At 40.0% G+C, this 19406-nt stretch overlaps 1 protein-coding gene across 1 annotated transcript in view; it reads right to left on the reverse strand.

Moving 5' to 3' along the window:
- JADE1 (jade family PHD finger 1) overlaps nt 1-19406 on the reverse strand; it is a 399925-nt gene that overhangs the window by 249026 nt on the left and 131493 nt on the right. The gene's annotated exons all lie outside the window — the stretch shown is intronic.

The following is a 19406-nucleotide window of genomic DNA, read 5'->3' on the forward strand; positions in this document are numbered from 1 at the left end:
TACATATATAATATATAGATATATACACAATTTATAATATATTTTACAATTATATAAATATATATTACAAATATATACACAAATACATATAAAATGTGATATGGTATATAATATGTGAGTTGTCAACAATTAAATGCAGCAGGACAGGCAGAATGAACCACATTATAAAGCTTTTGTTATCTGAGGAAAAGCAGACTATTCATACTTGGTGCAGAGGAGATGAGTTACTGAACATCTGAAGAGTGATATTTCTTACCTGGAGAAAATATAGCCAGGCCTTTGACCATAAAGTCTAGACCTTCTTCACCAAAATCCTTTTGTGCCCTCACTCCTCACTATCCTACTGGTAACATATTTCTCAAGTCCAAGGAAGTTTCTCAAGTCCAAGGAAGAGAATCTAAGCTCAGATCAAGGCTGCCTATTTGGAGAGCAAGAAGGCAGAAGAACCCAACCTTTGGGAGAGGGAGGAGGGAACATTGGCTTCCAGAAGACAGTAGGTGGAACCTTTCTAAACTGCTAAGTTCCAAGAGCTGATAGAAACTACAGCAGTGATAGAGGTGTGTGCCTAGGCAGGCCGGGAACTTGGCATCCTGAGAGGCAGGCTCAGGAAAAACATCAGTGCCCAAGCACCAGCATGGAGAACGAGATGTTGCCAGAGAAGTTGCCACCCTCAAATATATTCCATGGGCAGGAAGACCAAGTTCTCAAAGAGAAACTCCACTGACTGATAACCAAGGACTTCATCCCCATTTATCTTTGACCAATAGGGCCTAAAAGAGTTCTTTTATGATCCCAAATGAGTGAAAGGGGCTCCCTTCAAAATGACTGAGAACGGACTCCCCAACAATCCTGTTGGAAGGGACTGAGTCTCATTGAAATAGAATTGGAACAAGAGCAGTATGTTAACACTCCTTTACCTTTGAGCTGTGGAGCAAATCAAACATGTAACACATATATGATATGATTTCATGTGATATTATTTACATATCAGGATACCCAGGATGAAAAAAATTATTTCATTCTATTTACACACCTACCTTATATTAAACATAAAGATTTAGTCAAGAGAGATTAAATACTTAAAAAATTTTTAAACCAAAATCTTAAAAGAAATTTTATGAAACTATATGTATAAGTTAGGGATCTGAGAGACTTTCCTACAGTTTATACAAAAAAATATAGAAGTGATACAAGGAAAGATGGGTATGTTTGATATATAAAAATATTTAAAATTTTGTTTTAAAAAAGGCATACAACTGATAAAGTTTAAAAGTAAATGCTAGCTTAGGGAAAAATTGCCATGGATATATCTGATAAGGGGCTAATCTCAGTAAAATGCAAAAACTCCCACAAATTAGTAAGAAAAAGATAAGCAATTGTAACAGACATAAAAGCAAATAATATGAATAGAAAACTCACAGATGAGCAAATGCAAATGATGATGAAATCCATAAAAAAGATGCTTTATTTCACTAGTTGCCAGGGAAATTTAAATTTAAAAAACAATGATATATTCCTCCTCACTCATTAAATAGGCATTTTTTTGGAAAGGGATACTCTAACACATTGGTAAAATTTAAATACACACAAATATTCTCTAACCCAGAAATCCCACTTCTAGTAAATCAACACCAGCAAAATCTGAACATCTCTTTGATGGCACAGGAGTAAAGAAAGATTCCTTAAACAACACACAGGAAAAAACACGAAACATAAAGGAAAACATTGATAAATTGGCTGTATTAATGTTTACTTCTACATGCCAAAGGATGTCTTAAACACATTTAAAATAAAAGTCTTAAACTGGCAGAAGATGGCTGACATTCATATAATGATGAAGAGATTAATGTCAAGAAATACTTGTTTTATGTGGAAAGTGAAAGTATTAGTCACTCAGCTGTGTCCCATTCTTTGTGACCCCATGGACAATACCCACCAGGCTTCTCAGCCCATGGAATTTTCCAGGCAAGAATACTGGAGTGGGTAGCCATTCCTTTCTCCAGGGGATGCTCCTGACCTAGGGATAGAACCCAGGTCTCGCACTCTGCAGGCAGATTCTTCAGTGTGAGCCACCAGGGAAGCTTCGTTATTTTTATATATATATATATATATATATATAATATATATATATATGTAACTGCCAGTATTCAATAATTTTGACTTACAAAAATGGCCATTTCATGTGATTCAACCTAATACAAAGAATTCTTCCAAGTCAATTTTATAAAGACCATCAACCTAAAAGGAAAAAAAATGGACAAAGATATGAATTCACAAATGAGGAAAACTAAATTGCCAATAAATGTTTGAAAATATGCTTAAATCACCAGAAATATGGGAAATAAAGACTATGATGAAGGGCTTCCCTGATGCCTCAGTGGTAAAGAATCCACCTGCCAATGCAGGAGACAGAGGTTCAATTTCTGATCCACGAAGATCCCACATGCTGTGGAGCAACTAAGGCAGCGTGCCACAGCTACTGCGCCTGTGCTCTAGAGCCCAGGAGCCACAACTACTAAACCTACACACCCTAGAGCCCGTGCTCCACAACAAGAGAAGCCACCGCAACGAGAAACCTGTTCACCACAACTAGACAGTAGCTTCTGTTTCCTGCAACTGGAGAAAGCCTACATGCAGCAACCGAGACCCAGCACAGCCAAAAATAAATAAAGTTATAAAAAAGACATGACAAGGCTGACAAAGATTAATGAGCACTGGTAAAAATGTGGGGAAATAAGAATTCTTACACATTATAGGAGTGTAAATTATCACAAATTTGGCAATATCATTATGAAATTGACAAGTACTGTCAGTATCTGTCCCACCAACTTCACAGCCAGATTTACACATAACTATACACACACACACACACACCGTTATAACTATACCTCAAGGAGATATGGATAAGGAAGATTAACAGAGCATGGTTTAAAATAGTAAATAATAAGCAGCATTGTATCTTATAAGTGATTATCAGATTGGAACTAATATAAGTAAACTGGTAGAGTCAATCCATCAAAATTTAAAAATGTGCTCTAGGACTTCCTTGGTGGTGCAGTGGATGAGAATCTGCCTGCCAATGCAGGAGACAGATTCAGTCCTTGGTCCAGGAAGATCCCACATGCTGAGGAGCAACTAAGCCAGTGCACCACAATGTGAGCCTGTGCTCTAGAGCTCATGAGCCACAACTACCAAGCCTGTGTGTTGCAAATACTGAGGCTGTGTGCCACAATTACTGAAGCCCCCGTGCCTAGAGCCTGTGCTCCAAACAAGAGAAGCCCATGCACCTCAATTAACAGTATTCCCTGCTCACTGCAACTAAAGAAAGCCTATGTAAAGCAACAAAGACCCAAAGCAGACCCTCCAAAAATTAAATAAATAAAAGAATTTTCTCTACATAGGTTAATGTGGCTAGGTCTTAAAAGATACAATGTTGAATAAAAAATGAATTGCAGAAGGATACCTGGAATATCCCCTTCATGGATCACTGCTTTGTCACAGCAAAGGGGCTTGTGTTACTCAGTGGAGCCATGAGCCAAGCCATGCAGGGCCACCCAAGATGGTCAGGTCACAGTGGAGAGTTCTGACAAAATGTGGTCCACTAGAGGAAGAAATGGAGAAGGCAATGGCACCCCACTCCAGTACTCTTGCCTGGAAAATCCCAAGGATGGAGGAGCCTGGTGGGCTGCAGTCCATGGGGTCGCTACTATTCAGACACGACTGAGCGACTTCACTTTCACTTTTCACTTTCATGCATTGGAGAAGAAAATGGCAACCCACTCCAGTGTTCTTGCCTGGAGAATCCCAGGGACGGGGGAGCCTGTGGGCTGCACAGAGCTGGACACGACTGAAGCGACTTAGCAGAGGAGGAAATGGCAAACAACTCCAGTATTCTTGGGGTGAGAACCCTATGAGCAGTGTAAAAAGGCAAAACGATATGAGACCAGAAAATGAGCACCCCCCTACATCAGAAGGTGTCCAATATGCTACTGGGGAAGAACAAAGGGCAATTACTAATAGCTCCAGAAAGAGTGAAGAGGCTAAGTCAAAGCAGAAACAACATACAGTTGTAGATGTGTCTGGTGGTAAAAGTAAAGTCTGATGCTGTAAAGAACAACACTGCATAGGAACCTGGAATGTTAGATCCACGAATCAAGGTTAATTGGATGTGGTCAAGCAGGAAATGACAAAAATGAACATCAACATCTTAGGAATCAGTGAACTAAAATGGATGGGAAAGGGTGAATTTAATTCATATGACCATTATATCTACTACTTTGGGCGAGAATCCCACAGAAGAAATGGAGTACCTCTCATAGTCAACAAGAGTCCAAAATGCAGTACTTAGGTGCAATCTCAAAAATGACAGGATGATCTCAGTTCGTTTCCAAGGCGAAACATTCAACATCACAGTAATTCAAGTCTAGGCCTCAACCACTGATGGTGAAGAAGCTGAAGTTGATGAGTTCTATGAAGACCTACAAGACCTTCTAGAACACTAAAAAAAGAGATGTCCTTTTCATCATAGGGGATTGAGATGCACAAGTAGGAAGTCAAGAGACACCCAGAATAACCGGCAAGTTCGGCCTTGGAATACAAAATGAAGCAGGGCAAAGGCTAACAGTTTTGCAAAGAGAACACACTGGTCATAGCAAACACCCTTTTCCAACAAAACAAGAGGTGACTCTACACATGGACACCACCAAATGGTCAATACCAAAATCAGATTGATTACATTCTTTGTAGCTGAAGATGAAGAAGCTCGATACAGTCAGCAAAAACAAGACCTGGAGCTTAGTGTGGCTCAGAACATCCATTCCTCATAACATAATTCAGGCTTAAACCAAAGAAAGTGGGGAAAAACAGTGGACCATTCAGGTATGACCTAAATCAAATCCCTGATGATAGGTGAGTGACCACGCCATCGTGTATATCTGGGTCATCAAGATCTTTTTTGTACAGTTCTTCTGTGCATTCTTGCCACCTCTTCTTAATCTCTTCTGCCTCTGTTAAGGCTTTACTGTTTCTGTCCTTTATCTTGCCCATCCTTACATGAAATGTTCCCTTGATATCTCCAGTTTTCTTGAAGAGATAGTCTTTCCCATTCTATTGTTTTCCTCTATTTGTTTGCATTGTTCATTGAAGAAGGCCTTCTTATCTCTCCTTACTGTTCTTTTAGAACTCTGTATTCAGTTGGGTATATCTTTCCCTTTCTCTCTTGCTTTTGCTTCTCTTCTTTGCTCAGCTATTTGTAAAGTCTCCTCAGACAAACCACTTTACCTTCTTGTATTTCTTTTTCTTTGGGATGGTTTTGGTCACTGCCTCCTGTAAAATGTTATGAACCTCTGTCCATAGTTCAAGTGGTCTATCAGATCTAACCCCTTGAATCTATTTGTCGCTTCTACTGTATAATCATGGAGAAGGAAATGGCAACCCACTCCAATACCTTTGCCCGGAAAATCCTATGGACAGAGGAGCCTGGTAGGCTACAGTCCATGGGGTCACAAAGAGTTGGACACGACTGAGCAACTTCACTTTTGGAGATATCAAGGGAACATTTCATGCAAGGATGGGCAAGATAGAGGACGGAAACAGTAAAGCCTTAACAGAGGCAGAAGAGATTAAGAAGAGGTGGCAAGAATACACAGAAGAACTGTACAAAAAAGGTCTTCATGACCCAGATAAACACAATGGTGTGGTCACTCACCTATAGCTAGACATCCTAGAGTGTGAAGTCAAATAGACCTTAGGAAGCATTACCATCAATAAAGCTAGTGGAAGAGATGGAATTTCAGCTGAGCTATTTAAAATACTAAACGATGATGCTGTGAAAGTGCTGCACTCAGTATGTCAGCAAATTTGGAAAACCCAGCAGTGGCCACCGGACTGGAAAAAGTCAATTTTCATCCCAATTCCAAAGGATGGCAGTGCTAAAGAATGGTCAAACTACCTGACAATTGGGCTCACTTCCCATGCTAATGAAGCGTGAAAGTCGCTAAGTCATGTCCAACTGCAGGCAGATTCTTTACTGTCTGAGCCACCAGGGAAGCCCCCTCCCTACCCATGCTAGTAAGGTTATGCTCAAAATCCTTTTAAGCTAGGCTTCAGCAGTACTTGAATCAACAACTTCCAGATGTACAAGCTGGGTTTAGAAAAGGCAAAAGAACCAGAGATCAAATTGCTAACACTTGTTGGATCACAGAGAAAGCAAGGGAATTCCTGAAAAACATCTACTTCTGTTTCATTGACTACATGAAACCCTTTGACTATGTGGATCACAACAAATGTGGAAAATTCTTAAAGATATGGGAATCCCAGACCATCTTACCTCTCTTCTAAGTCTGTATGTGGTTCAAGAAGCAAAACAGTGAGAACCTTACATGGAACAACTGACTGGCTCAAAATTGGGAAAGGAGCACGAAAGTGCTATATATTGCCACCCTGTTTATTTAACTTACATGCAAAGTACATCATGTGAAATGCCAGGCTGGATGCGTTACAAGCAGGAATCAAGATTGCTGGGAGAAATATCAACAAACTCAGATATGCAGATGATACCATTCTAATGGCAGAAAGCAAAGAGGAACTAAATAGCCTCTTGAGGATGGTGAAGGAGAAGGATGAAAAAGCTGGCTTAAAACTCAACATTGAAAAAACCAAGATCATGGCACCCAGTCCCATCACTCCATTTCAAATAAAGAGGAAAAAGTGGAAGCAGTGACAGATCTTCTCTTCCTGGGCTCCAAAATCACTGTGGATGGTGACTGCAGCCATGAAATTAGAAGACACTTGCTTCTCGGAAGGAAGATTATGACAAATCTAGACAGCATATTAAAAAGCAGAGACATCACTTTGCCAACAAAGGTCCATATAGTCAAAGCTATGGTTTTACCAGTAGTCATGTACAGATGTGAGAGCTGGACAATAAGGAAGGTTTAATGCCAAAAAAATTGATGGTTTTGAACTGCAGTGCTGGAGAAGACTCTTGAGAGTCTCTTGGACAGCAAGGAGATCAAATCAGTCAATCCTAAGGGAAATCAACCCTGAATACTCACTGGAAGAACTGATGCTGAAGCTCCAATCCTTTGGCTACCTGATGTGAAGAGCCGACTCACTGGAAAAGACCCTGATGCAGGGAAAGATTGAAGGCAGAAGAAGAGGGCAGCAGAGGATTTGATGGTTGGATGGCATCATCTACTCAATGAACATGAACTTGGGTGAACTCCAGGAGATGGTTAGGGACAGGGAGGCCTGGCATGCTGCAGTCCATGGGGTCACAAAGAATTGAACATGACTTAGTGACTGAACAACACCTGGAGTATGAGTCTAGTTATATAAAATTTTAAATTAGAGAGAACTGTGTATACATAGTAAAACTTGGAGGTGAACAATACATAGCTGTTTTAAAGTAGTTATAAGGGAAGGGAAAGAAATAGAATGGAAGAGGAATATAAAGAGACTCTTTAGAGAACAAACTTGTGGTTACTGGAGGAAGGATGGGGGCAGGGATAGTTAAGGAGTTTGGGATGGACACATACACACTGCTATATTTGAAATGGATAACTGACAAGGACCTACTGTATGAAAGTAAAAGTTGCTCAGTTGTGTCCCACTCTTACAACCCCATAGACTATACAGTCCATGGAATTCTCTAGGCCAGAATACTGGAGTGGGTAGCCACTCCCTTCTCCAGGGGATCTTCCCAACCCAGGGCTCGAACCCAGGTCTCCCGCATTGCAGGCGGATTCTTTACCAGCTGAGCCACCAGGTAGACCTACTGTATATGGCACAGTAGAAATGGGACTGTGCTCAACGTTATGTGCCAGCCTGGATGGGAGGGGAGTTTGGGGGAGAATGGATACATGTATACGTACGGCTGAGTTCTTTCAATGTTCACCTGAAACTATCACAGCTCTGTTAACTGGCTATAACCCAATACATAATACAAAGTTTAAAAAAAAAAAGAGGTCTTTATAATACTAATTTTTTAAAAAACCTGAAGTAAATATTCAAAATGTTAATAAACATTTTAAAAATAATGTTGAGTGCTCCAGTGTTTTTGTATTATCACCCATTTCTTTCCGTGTTTAGAAATATTTATAACATTAAAAAGTGAATAAACTTTTTAATGATATATAAGCTTCCATGAACAATGAAGTTTGTTGCAGCACTGTTTATAGAACTGGGACCAACACTGGTGCCCACTGACAGAGAAGTAGCTGAGGAAATCATAGTACATCCATATCATGTACTTCCCTCATCTGTGGATTACAACAGACAGAATAGAGCTTTTAACTATTAAAAATAATGTGACATTAATTTAGTAGCTCTCATTGTTGAAGTAATGAAAAATGGGGTCCCATGATAAATAGTATTCCAAAACTGGCTGTGTAATATTTCATCATATACAAGCAGGTGACATCATAGGTGAAGGCTTGCCCACTTGCCTCATCCTGTTTATTAATTGTACATTTTCTTCCCTCTGCCCTTTCTATGTCTTTGGAGTTTTCAGTTGGAGAGTCATTTACCAACTTCCAATTTTTCTGTGGTTATGGCTGGAACCTCCAGGTCACATCATTTTGCAGGAGAATAAATTATGACACCAGGGTCTTTGGTTTGATTTCTAATTAAACAGAAAGGCCCTTAATAACTAACTCAATTTATGTGGGTGGCAAATGTCAGAAAGCACTTTGGGATTTCAGAGTTCTTCTTCCCTATTACCAAGGGAAGAGTCACTCCACCAACTTGTTACCCCTATGCCCACTGCCCCTTTCTCCAAGAGTTCAGTTAACCTCTTGTCACCATACTCCTGTACTGCTAGGTGATGCCAGGCAGGAGATTAAGATACAGACATTCTTAAAGCATTTCTGCTGAGAATCCAGGGCACTGCAGAAATAGTAGACAGTGTGTGTAGAAAAAGACTAATAATAGATAATGTCTAACAAGGGGTCCTGCATCTCTAGGGACCTCTGTGCTGTCTCCATGAAGTCAGTTCTCTATAAATACAGCCCATGGAGACTGTTGCTTTATCACAGAGGGTTATACCATCATTTGAAGGATTCAGTAACATTCACATAGTTCCTTAAAGATGCTGCTCTCTCTCAACTCTTCGTTTGGCTGATATTTTAAGAGCTACTTCTATACTCTGGATATGTAGTTCACTGATGTTCCACAGCTGTGAAAGGATCACTCATATACCATGCCAAGGCCTTCCAAAGCCCTCATCATCCAGAAATAAAACTCCATTTCTTAGAAGGAAAATGAAAGTTGGGGTGGGTTTTTTTTTTTTTTAATAATGTTGAGAGTTTCTTCTCACTACAGCAGATTGGATCAAAATCTCACAAAGGAGCACAGAGACAAAGGGAAGTGATCTGAGGTTTCCTGGTGAAAGGAGGTCATGTTATTCTCCTTTTCTCCTCTTCCTTGTCAACACCTCTGCAGGAAGTGAGCCTTCAGAAAGGTAACTGCACACATGGGCTTCTCCAGACTGGGAAACAGGACTCAGATTGATAACTACCACCAGCACACTGGCCATTTGCAAACTGTTCCTATGTGAATGTTTAAAAGCTTTTTTTGGACCAATTGATGACAAAGGAAATACCCTTTTCTGTGTTGGATGAAAACAAGTTAGTGATTTTAACTGCTTCCCCTTCAGTGGCTAGCTGATTTCCAAGATCTTCTTTACCGGAATGGTTGGAATTCCAGGACATTCTTCCTGTGATGCTGACATAGCCAGACAGTAGAGTACTAGAGTCACGCTAGGGGTAGCTGGCGGGCATGGACTTTGCACAGAGACCTGTAAAACCCACAATCCAGTTCCCAGAGACAGAAAAACATTAGATGTCAAATGTGGCATATTAAAGAAGAAAGTGTTTTTGTTTTAGATTATGTCTAATACATAGTACTAATGCCCACCCAAACATTAAAATCAACCCCCAGATGGAATGCATTTGCTGTTTTTTAAGATGCACTTTTAAACCTCCACCTGTAATAACTCTGGCCTTTTATACAGCCCGTAAGCCCAAGGCTATATGTTCCTCTCATCAGGGTTCACTTGAGATGGCCTGTAACCTTTCTGGTGAGGAGGCAGGTCTTCTTTTTCTCAGGCTTTTAGATAACTCTCCTAAAATATCACAGTGATGGGTCTGGTCTGGAACTGGGGAGTGTTGTCCACAAAGGATGGAGAAAGTGGATGTTCAGGCACTTGCACATTCCAAGTTAAAATGCCCCTGTGACAGGAGCTAAGACTTTTGTGAATTAGGTTTTCACTTCAGGATCACCTTATAGCCTAGAATCCAAGGGCCTTTGTGTTTTCATTAGTTTGCTTCTGCTTGAAATTCTCTTGGGAGCTTGAAACACGTCAGTGTTCTCTGATAGACCTGTTTTACATCCTACTTGATTGTGCTTGGAGAGTTACGGAAAGCCAGGGGTTAGGGGGCTGAAGATGGGGAGGAAGGGTCAAGATTCCCTGGAGGTCATTCTCATGGCTGCTGTAGGGACTTAATCTGCACATCACCCTTCTTGGGGCTACCTCTGTTTCTTACAGTCCTTGTGCTTTCCCACTATCCATAACAATGGCACTATTTAGGCATTGCCACTTTTGCTAGCCTTGATGTAGCTAACTCATAACTCAACTGCCCAGACTGATATAAATTTGCGAGTTTCTTTATTCAGCATTTTTGTGGGGATGGAGGAAAAAGGATCCTGTCTAGAAAGTGAACAGACTATTACCATCGATGTCCCTGGCAGACCTTGGCATTACTTGTTTACAGATAAGTACAAACTGAATTTCCAATAATAAAAAGTATTTAAGCAGCTTATTCTGAACTTGAATAACAAAAGTTAATTGCATACTCTTGAACTGCTTCTTCCCAAGTTCTCTAATTTATCTAAACTTTGTAGAGAAATTCGATACTATGATGTGTTCTGCTAAAAAGCTTTAGTGCTCCAGACCTTCAGGATTACTTTTAAGAATTAAATTAAGTCAGCATACTCCATTCCATTATTCTTAGACTCCTCAACTAGGAGGGTGGTGGTGGGGAGCCTGGTATGGTGTCCTCAAGACTGAAAAACATAAGAAACCAATGGAAACTGTCCTATTGGTTAAAACAGACAGAGACTCCTGAGACTTCTTTTAAACACTGCATTGAAATCATGGTATCAGCTTCACATGACTGTAAATAATTTTAAATATTTACCTTTAAAAAAATAAAACAAGCAGTAAAAATCGACTACATGGTTTTCCTGTAATTATACTCCCACTCCTCTATTGTCTTTTTTTCTTATTATTTCTTTGGCTGTTCCACATTGTAGTTTTCGTCTAGCCATCAGAGAAACATGTGGTCTTGCATTACTCTTAAGATGATTATGTGTTTTCTGTTGACTAATTCTGATGCTTTTTATTGACTGCTGCTTTCAGGTGGTCTAACTGGGAACAGTACGTGTTGCAATTAATCATTTGGTTTTCCTGAAGGAGCTCATTATAGAGGACTCCCTTCCAATTCCACCATATATACAACATCACCTTCTTCGGCTGAAGACCAGCCTTTGGTGTAGCTGGTAGTGGTTCACTTCACTTGCCCCACAATCTCTTCCATTCCACATTATTATAAAGTATCCACTTTACAATTTGGTATAAAACAGAACATCTTACCGTCAAGAAGGTACACCCCCACTCCACCCTCACCACCAAACTAACATGGAATCTAAACATCAAAGCATCCCAGACAGCGTGGAATGTGAAGTCAAGTGGGGCTTAGAAAGCATCACTACGAACAAAGCTAGTGGAGGTGATGGAATTCCAGTGGAGCTATTTCAAATCCTGAAAGATGATGCTGTGAAAGTGCTGCACTCAATATGCCAGCAAATATGGAAAACTCAGCAATGGCCACAGGACTGGAAAAGGTCAGTTTTCATTCCAATTCCAAAGAAAGGCAATGCCAAAGAATGTTCAAACTACTGCACAATTGCACTCATCTCACACGCTAGTAAAATAATGTTCAAAACTCTCCAAGCCAGGCTTCAGCAATACGTGAACCATGAACTTCCAGATGTTCAAGCTGGTTTTAGAAAAGGCAGAGGAACCAGAGATCAAATTGCCAACGTACACTGGATCATCAAAAAAGCGAGAGAGTTCCAGAAAAACATCTATTTCTGCTTTATTGACTATGCCAAAGCCTTTGACTGTGTGGATCACAATAAACTGTGGAAAATTCTGAAAGAGATGGGAATACCAGACCACTTGACCTGCCTCTTGAGAAACCTATATGCAGGTCAGGAAGCAACAGTTAGAACTGGACATGGGACAACAGACTGGTTCCAAATCGGGAAAAGAGTACATCAAGGCTGTATATTGTCACCCTGCTTATTTAACTTCTATGCAGAGTACATCATGAGAAACGCTGGACTGGAAGAAACACAAGCTGGAATCAAGATTGCTGGGAGAAATATCAATAACGTCAGATATGCAGATGACACCACCCTTGTGGCAGAAAGTGAAGAGGAACTAAAAGCCTCTTGATGAAAGTGCAAGAGGAGAGTGAAAAAGTTGGCTTAAAGCTCAACATTCAGAAAATGAAGATCATGGCATCTGGTCCCATCACTTCATGGGAAATAGATGGGGAAACAGTGGAAACAGTGTCAGACTTTATTTTTTGGGGCTCCAAAATCACTGCAGATGGTGACTGCAGCCATGAAATGAAAAGATGCTTACTCTTTGGAAGAAAAGTTATGAGCAACCTAGACAGTATATTGAAAAGCAGAGACATTACTTTGCCAACAAAGGTCCATCTAGTCAAGGCTATGGTTTTTCCATTGGTCATGTATGGATGTGAGAGTTGGACTGTGAAGAAAGCTGAGTGCTGAAGAATTGATGCTTTTGAACTGTGGTGTTGGAGAAGACTCTTGAGAGTCCTTTGGACTGCAAGGAGATCCAACCAGTCCATTCTGAAGGAGATCAGCCCCGGGTGTTCTTTGGAAGGACTGATGCTAAAGCTGAAATTCCAATACTTTGGCCACCTCATGTGAAGAATTGACTCATTGGAAAAGACTCTGACGCTGGGAGGGATTGTGGGCAGGAGGAGAAGGGGACGACAGAGGATGAGATGGCTGGATGGCATCACTGACTCAATGGACATGAGTGTGAGTGAACTCCAGGAGTTGGTGATGGACAGGGAGGCCTGGCGTGCTGCAATTCATGGGGTAGCAAAGAGTTGGACATGATTGAACGACTGAACTGAATTGAAGCTGTTGCAAATGATTTTCAACGGTTGGATATTTTGAGTATGTCAGCTATTTCCCCTATCATATGACGTTGATTGTTCTCAATGTCTCAATTTGATCACTATTAACTTTATCAGTCTACCAGACCATGGAGCATCATCCAGCAAGAAATCTCCAGCACAAAACTTTGCAAATTACTTTTGACACATCTGATCAGTCATGGCACCTTCTTCATACACTGCACAAATCTTTGTGTTTCAGCTGTGTTTTGACCTTTCTTGAAATGATAAAACATAATATGCTGAAAATGTTTTTTTCCACTTTCAACATTAAAATGGCTACACACAAATTCATCAATTTTGATAAGTTCTTAAAAAATTCACACTGATATGACAGCTGTCACAATATAATCTAACAAAATTTTTTGAATGAAGTTAAAGACAACTAAATGCTATTAGAGCCATCTTACAAAAAAAAAACAACAACGAACCTTTTGGCCAACCCAAGATATATAACATACAAGGTGGTTGTGAAGATTAAATGAGATTTCAAAGAATGTGTTTCTCAAAGTGCTACAGGCATTACAATCAAAGGAGTAGATAAGCATGGGCTGCCCATGTAACTAACACTGGGCAGGTATTTGGAGTCAAGCATCCTAGAGCATACCAAGAATTAAAACATTAAACTTTAGACAATCTTGGAAATTAGCACTATCATTATTGTTAAATATTTAACTCTTACTGTTCTCTAGGGGACCAAACTCTGTGGAGCACATTGATTTGGATGTTCACTGACTACTTGAATCCCAAACTAAAGTGCATATATAAAAAAAAATCTCATATGAACTATTATGTATATTATGGGTAGTAGTGGTTACACAAGTATACATGTATTTAAGTTCATAGAACTATATGCTGCTGCTGCTGCTGCTAAGTCGCTTCAGTCGTGTCCAACTCCGTGCGACCCCATGGACGGCAGCCCACCAGGCTCCCCCATCCTTGGGATTCTCCAGGCAAGAACATTGGAGTGGGTTGCCAGTTCCTTCTCCAATGCATGAAAGTGAGAAGTGAAAGTGAAGTCGCTCAGTTATGTCCAACACTTTGCGACCCCATGGACTGCAGCCTACCAGGCTCCTCCATCCATGGGATTTTCCAGGCAAGTGTACTGGAGTGGGTTGCCATTGCCTTCTCTGATAGAACTACATACAAACATTTAAAAAGTAAATTTCACTATGTGGTAAATAAAAATAAATATTAAAAAAATGATTTATTCAGCTGTGCGGGGTTTTAGCTACAGTATACAGGCTCTTTGATCTTCATTCTGGCATGTAGGATCTTTAGTTGAGGTATGTAAACTCCCAGCTGTGACATGTAGGATCTACTTCCCCAACTAGGGATTAGATCCAGGCCCCCAGTATTGGGAGCTCAAAGTTTTAGCCATTGGACCACCAGGTAAGTCCCAAGTGTGATAATTTTTCATTAAAAAAAAAAAATTTTAACACAATGGTTAAAAAAAAAAAAAAACCTCATAAACATAATAGAACAGTCACTCTATGAAAGGTACTTAAGAGACCACACTTTCTTAATAACATGGATACCAGGTTCAAACTGGCCAAGTGGAGAGGCTCTCAGCCAGCCTCACTCCTCTGGGAATGATGCAGACTTATTACACTGAGGGTTTTGTGTGTGGAGTATGCTTTCTGACGTGAATTTTTCTGCTACAAAGTGTCTGTGGTTGATAAAACAAACACAACCAAAACATTAGAATCCATGGAAATTTATCAAAATTTCCTAACTACTGCTCCCAACAATTCTTTGTGCTAAGTCACTTCAGTTGTATCCAACTCTTTGCAGTCCTATGGACTGTAGCCCGTCAGGCTCATCTGCCCATGGGATTTTCCAGCAAGAACACTGGAGAGAGTGGCCATGCCCTCCTATCAGGGATCTTCCCAACCCAGGAATCGAACCTGCATCTCTTACATCTCTTACATCGGCAGATGAGTTCTTCACCACTAGCGCTACCTGGGAAGTCCCAAATTCTTTAACTCTTTTCAAACAATATCTTATAATCTTTGTGTTTGTTCTTAGAACCCTTGGTCTTCAATCCAATTTTGAGCTTTGCACTGTCCCTACTTAATGCATAAAGAATATTTTGGAATTTTAATAGAGTCATAAGGAGTCAAACTCATGAGATTAGTTCTCCTGAATCAAGAAGCAATAGGCTTGGGGCTGGTGCATGGGGATGATCGAGAGAGATGATATGGGGTGGGAGGTGGGAGGGGGGTTTCATGTTTGGGAACTCATGTATACCCATGGTGGATTCATGCCAATGTATGGCAAAACCAATACAGTATTGTAAAGTAAAATAAAGTAAAAAAAAAAAAAAAGAAGCAATAGATAATTTGAACAGACCAATCACTAGAAGTGAAGTAGAATCTGTAAATTTAAAAACTCCCTGCAAACAAAAGTCCAGGACCAGATGACTTCACTGGGGAATTTTACCAAACAAAAAGCAGAATCTATACCAACTCTTCTCCAACTCTTTCTAAAGACTGAAGAGGCAGGAACACTCCAGAAGTCATTCTATGAAGCCTCCATCGTCCTGATACCAAAACTAGACTAACAAAAAAGAAAATTACAAGCCAATTTCTTTGATGAATATAGATGCAAAAATTCTCAACAAAATATTGGCAAACTGAATCCAATTAACACATAAAAAAGTTCATACACTATGATCAAGTTGGATTTATCCCAGGGTCATAAGGATGGTTCAACATATGCAAATTATTCAATGTGATATACCACATCAACAAAAGAAAAGACAAAAATCACATGATCATCTCAATACATGCAGGAAAGGATTTGATAAAATTCAATATTCATTCATGATCAAAATTCTCACTAAAGTGGGTGTGGAGGGACCATATCTCAACATGATAGAATCTATTTATGAAAAAACCACAGCCAACATATTACTCAATGGTGAAAAGCTGAAAGCCTTCTCACTGAGATCTGGAACAAGACAAGGATGCCTACTGTCATCACTTGTATTCAACATAGTATTAGAAGTCCTAGTCACAGCGATGAAACAAGAAAAAAGTAAAAGGCATCTAGATCAGAAGGAAAGAGGTTAAATTGTCATCATATGCAGATGACATGATACTCTACCTAGAAAACCCTAAAGAGTCCACATAGGGCTTCCCTCGTGGTCCAGTGGTTAAGAATTTGCCTTGCAATGCAGAGGACACCAGTTTGATTCCTGGTCTAGGAAGATCCCACATGCTACAGGGCAACTAAGCCTGTGCCACAACTCCTGAGCCCTCATGCCCCGGAGCCTGTGCTCTGTCTGCAACAAGAGAAGCCACCACAATGATAAGCCCATGAACTGCAACTAGAGAAAGTTGCTCACTTGCTGAAAATAGAGAAAGATTGTGCAGAGCAACAAAGACCCAGCACAGCCAATAAATAAATAAATAATACATATAAATACTTTTTATAAAACTCCACACAAAAACTATTAGAACTGATAAACGAAATCAGCAAGGTAGTGGGATACAAAATTAACATACAGAAATTGATTGCATTAAATCTTAAAATTGCATCAAATAATTAAATACTTAGGAATAAACCTGACCAGGGAGATAAGAGATCTATATACCAAGAACTACAAAACACTGATAAGGATAACGGCAGATGATTCAAAGAAGTAGAACAATATACCATGTTCTTGAATTGGAATAATTTAAAATGGCCATACTACCCAAAGCAATATACAGATTTAACACAGTTCAGTTCAGTCGCTCAGTCGTGTCCGACTCTTTGCGACCCCATGAATCGCAGCATGCCAGGCCTCCCTGTTCATCACCATCTCCCAGAGTTCAATCAGACTCATGTCCATCGAGTCGGTGATGCCATCCAGCCATCTCATCCTCTGTCGTCCCCTTCTCCTCCTGCCCACAATCCCTCCCAGCATCAGAGTCTTTTCCAATGAGTCAACTCTTCGCATGAGGTGGCCAAAGTACTGGAGTTTCAGCTTTAGCATCATTCCTTCCAAAGAAATCCCAGGGTTGATCTCCTTCAGAATGGACTGGTTGGATCTCCTTGCAGTCCAAGGGACTCTCAAGAGTCTTCTCCAACACCACAGTTCAAAAGCATCAATTCTTCGGCGCTCAGCCTTCTTCACAGTCCAACTCTCACATCCACACATGACCACAGGAAAAACCATAGCCTTGACTAGACGGACCTTAGTTGGCAAAGTAATGTCTCTGAATATGCTATCTAGGTTGCTCATAACTTTTCTTCCAAGGAGTAAGCATCTTTTAATTTCATGGCTGCAGTCACCATCTGCAGTGATTTTGGAGCCCCCCCAAATAAAGTCTGACACTATTTCCACTGTTTCCCCCCATCTATCTCCCATGAAGTGATGGGACCAGATGCCATGATCTTTGTTTTCTGAATGTTGAGCTTTAAGCCAACTTTTTCACTCTCCTCTTTCACTTTCATCAAGAGGCTTTTAGTTCCTCTTCACTTTCTGCCACAAGGGTGGTGTCATCTGCATATCTGACGTTATTGATATTTCTCCCAGCAATCTTGATTCCAGCTTGCGTTTCTTCCAGTCCAGCGTTTCTCATGATGTACTCTGCATAGAAGTTAAATAAGCAGGGTGACAATATACAGCCTTGACGTACTCCTTTTCCTATTTGGAACAAGTTTGTTGTTCCATGTCCAGTTCTAACTGTTGCTTCCTGACCTGCATATAGGTTTCTCAAGAGGCAGGTTAGGTGGTCTGGTATTCCCATCTCTTTCAGAATTTTCCACAGTTTATTGTGATCCACACAGTCAAAGGCTTTGGCATAGTCAATAAAGCAGAAATAGATATTTTTCTGGAACTCTCTTGCTTTTTCCATGATCCAGCAGATGTTGGCAATTTGATCTCTGGTTCCTCTGCCTTTTCTAAAACCAGCTTGAACGTCAGGGAGTTCACGGTTGCTCAAAATTCTCCAAGCCAGATTTAACACAATCCCTCTCAAATTACCCATGGCATTTTCCACAGAACTAGAACAAATGATACTAAAATTTATATAGAACCATAAAAGACTCAGAGTTGCCAAAGCAATACTTAGGAAAAAGAACAAAACTGGAGGTGTAACACTCTCAGACTTCAGACAATACTACAAAGCTATAATAATCAAAACATCATGGTATTGGCCAAGGCAGACATATGGATCAGTGGAAGAGAATAAAGAACCCAGAAATAAACCTACAATTAATTAACCTATAACAAAGGAAGCAAGAATATACAATGGAGAAAAAAACAATTTCTTCAGAAAGTGGTATTGGGAAACAGGACGTACAAATCAATGAAGTTAGACCACTCCATCACACCCTACACAAAATTAAAATGATTTAATGACTTAAATATAAGACCATAAAACTCCTACAAGAGAACATGGGAAAAACATTCTCTGACATAAATCATAGCAATGTTCTCTTAGCTCAGTCTCCTAAGGCAACAGAAATAAAAGCAAAAATAAACAATTGGAACCTAATAAAAATTATAGACTTTCGCACAGCAAAGGTAATTATAAACAAAATGAAAAGACAACCTATGCATTGGGAGAAAATATCTGCAAATGATGTGATTGACAAGGGCTAAATTTCCAATATATACAAATAGCTCATACAACTTAATAACAAAAACAAAAACCCAAAACAACCCATTCAAGAATCAACCTATGGCTGATCCTTGTTGATATTTGACAGAAAACAACAAAATTCTGCAAAGTAATTATCCTTCAATTAAAAAATAAAGTGACAAAAAATTTTTAAAATATGCAGAACACCTAAATAAACATTTCTCCAAAGAAGATATACAGATAACCAATAGTCACATAAATAGATGTTCAACTTTGCTAATTATTGTGTGTATGCTTAGTCACTCCGTCATGTCAACTCCTTGTGACTCAGGACTATAGCCCACCAGGCTGCTTGGTCCATGGACATTCTCCAGGCAAAAATACTTGAGTGGGTTGCCATTTCCTTCTCCAGGGGATCTTCCCAACCCAAGGATCGAACCCAGGTCTCCTGCATTGCAGGCAGATTCTTTACCATCTGAGCCACCAGGGAAACTAATTACTGAAGAAATGCAAATCAAAAGTACAATGAGATACCACCTCACAGTGGTCA

Source organism: Ovis aries, chromosome 17 (genome assembly GCF_016772045.2).
Source record: "Ovis aries strain OAR_USU_Benz2616 breed Rambouillet chromosome 17, ARS-UI_Ramb_v3.0, whole genome shotgun sequence".
Lineage (NCBI taxonomy): Eukaryota > Metazoa > Chordata > Mammalia > Artiodactyla > Bovidae > Ovis > Ovis aries.